Source organism: Agelaius phoeniceus, unplaced genomic scaffold (genome assembly GCF_051311805.1).
Source record: "Agelaius phoeniceus isolate bAgePho1 unplaced genomic scaffold, bAgePho1.hap1 Scaffold_109, whole genome shotgun sequence".
Classification (NCBI taxonomy): Eukaryota; Metazoa; Chordata; class Aves; order Passeriformes; family Icteridae; genus Agelaius; species Agelaius phoeniceus.
The window spans coordinates 115,001-117,500 of NW_027509875.1; the positions used below are offsets into that span (position 1 = coordinate 115,001).

General features: G+C 78.9%; 1 non-coding gene across 1 annotated transcript; it reads left to right on the forward strand.

Annotated features, from left to right (window-relative positions):
- The first annotated feature begins 1,487 nt into the window (after nt 1–1,487).
- LOC143692828 (5.8S ribosomal RNA) lies at nt 1,488–1,640 on the forward strand. Its single transcript, XR_013180367.1, has one exon. It is a non-coding gene; the product is annotated as a 5.8S ribosomal RNA (ribosomal RNA).
- The last annotated feature ends 860 nt before the right edge of the window (nt 1,641–2,500 follow it).

Consider the following 2,500-nt stretch of genomic DNA (forward strand, 5'->3'; position numbering starts at 1 on the left):
CGCCGCGCCGGGGAGGGGCGCCCTGCCCCCCCCTCTCCGTGGCCCGGCCTCGGCGGAGAGGCCGCGGCGCGCGGTCGGCCGCGGGGGCCGACCCGCCCGCCTCGTGGTAACGGGCGACGCCCGGCAGAGAGCGCGCGCTCTCTGCCCCTTCCTCGGCCGCGGGGCGACGGCCGCCGGGGCCCGCCCGCGCTCTCTCTCCTGGGCCCGCCGCCGCGGTCTCTGGCGCGCGCGGCGGCGCCGCGTCCGGCGCGTCCGGCGCCTCTCTTCCCCTCGACGGCCTTTCCTTCCTCGAAGGCGCGGCGCGGCGGCGCCGTCGTCCGCCGGCCGTCCCCTGGCTCGACCGCCCCGCCCGCCGGTGGGGGGGGGGCGAGCGCTCGGCGGGCCCTCCGGCGGCGGAGGCCCGCGAGCGCGGGCGACCCCGTGGCGAGCGGCGGCGGCGCCGCTCGACGGGTGTCCCTCCCTGCGGGGACGGTCGGCCGGACGGCGCCCGCCGTCGGCCGGCGGCGGTCCCGTCCCGGGCTCCGCTCGTCGCCTCGCCTCCGTCGCCCTTGCCCGCGCGGCCGCGTGTGGGCCGCGCAGGAAGGCGTGCGGGGGCGGCCGCGGGGGCGCTCCTCCCCGCCCGGTCTCCGCGTGCGAACGAGGAGAGCGGGCGTTGCCCCCCGGCTCAGCCGCCGCGGCGCCTTCCGCCGGGCGCGTGCCCGAGGCGAGGGGCCCCGGCGGTGCGAGGCGGCGGCGGCGGTCCCGGGCGCGTGCCGCCCCGGCGGCGGCCGGGTCTGCCGTCCGGCAGGCCTCGGGCGCTGGCGACGCCGGCTCGGCTCTCGGTGGCGCCCGCCTCCGGGGCCGGCGGCGGAGCGCGTCCGCCGGTCGCTCGCCCGCCCGCCCGGCGGGGGAGCGGTCCCGCGGGAGGCGTGCCGGCGGGCTGTGCCGGTCGCCGTCGCGTGCCCGTCTCGAGCCCAGGGGAAAGGCCCGTGCCCGTGGTGGTGGGGGGAAGAGAGAGACAACGCCGGCCGCGCGGCGGCGCGGCGGCGCTCCGCGCCAGGCCCGCGGCGTCGGGGCCGAGGGGAGAGCCGGCGCGGCGCGGGGGCCGACGGCCGCGCGCCCCCGGCCGCGTGCCGTGTGCGTTGTGCGCGTCGTCCCGTGAAAGCGAGAAGCGGGCGGGCCGCCCTGTGCCCCCCGCGTGTCCGGCGCGCGCCGCCCGGCCCTCCGCGCGGAGGCCGGGCCGAGCCCGGGCGCCTGGGCCGCCTCCGAAGGACGGCGTGGGTGAGGTCGGCGTCTCCCCTCGCGGGGGGAGGCGGTCGGGGGCGCGGGCTCCCCCGCCTCTTGGCCGGCCTTCGGAGAGTGGGTTTGTTTTTTTCCTTTTTTTTCCTCCCGTTTTCCGTGTGCTCGTACGGTCTCGGAAGCCAGGCGCGCGCCCGCGCGTCCTCGGCGGCATTGTCCTAAACCAAAGAAGGGGCCGCTCTGGCGTGAGCGGTGCCCGAAAGGCAGACAACTCTTAGCGGTGGATCACTCGGCTCGTGCGTCGATGAAGAACGCAGCTAGCTGCGAGAATTAATGTGAATTGCAGGACACATTGATCATCGACACTTCGAACGCACTTGCGGCCCCGGGTTCCTCCCGGGGCTACGCCTGTCTGAGCGTCGCTTGACGATCAATCGCCGTCCGGGGGCCACCCCGGCGGCGCGGCTGGGGTCGCCTCGCAGGCCCGTCGCCCGCGGCGGGCGGCGGCGGCGGCGGCGTGCCGCCGGTGGCCGGAGGGAAGGCGGTCAGGGGTGTTGGGCGAGGGAAGCGTTTCCCTCGGCGGGCCTCGATCCCTTCCCTGCGGGCCCGGCGGGCGTCGCCGCGGTCGTCGTCGTCGTCGCCGCCGCGCGAGGGCCTTCGTCCCCCTAAATGCAGACTCGGGGAGCGCTCCGTAGCTCCCCGCTCCCGGAGCGAGCCGCTGGGGCGGAGCTCGTCCTCGCCGCGGGGCCGCGCCGCGGATGCGGCGGCGCGGCGGCCTCGGGGAGAGCGAGAGACGGCGTCGAAAGGCGCCGCCGAGGGCCGAGAGAGAAAGAGAGCAAGGGAGAGAGGGGCGAGAAGGGGAGGCGAGGCGCGGGCCTCGCCCCCGGCCTTCCCCCCCGCGCGGGCGGCTGTCTGCGGGTGGGTACCGCGGCGGTACCGTGCCGTGCTGCCGCGCGCGCGAGGCGAGAGCGCCGGGGACGGGGGGGGGTTCCGGCCCCCCTCCTCTCCCTTCGCCCGCGCCCCCCCCTCCCCTCCTCTTCTGTCTCGGTCTCGGGGCGCGCCCGAAGGGCGCCGTCGCTCCCCTCTCTCTCCCCTTCGCCGAGGCCGTCGCACACGCCGCCGCCGCCCGGCCGGTCCTCCCGCGCGGGGCCGTCTCTGCCGCGCTTTTCCCTTTTCGGTTCTCGTCTCCGGGATGGGGCTCTCCGTCTCTCTCTCTCCGTCGCCGGCCGGCCGGGCCGGTCGGTCGGTAAGGGGAGAGAGAGAAAAAGGCGGCCGTCTCCGC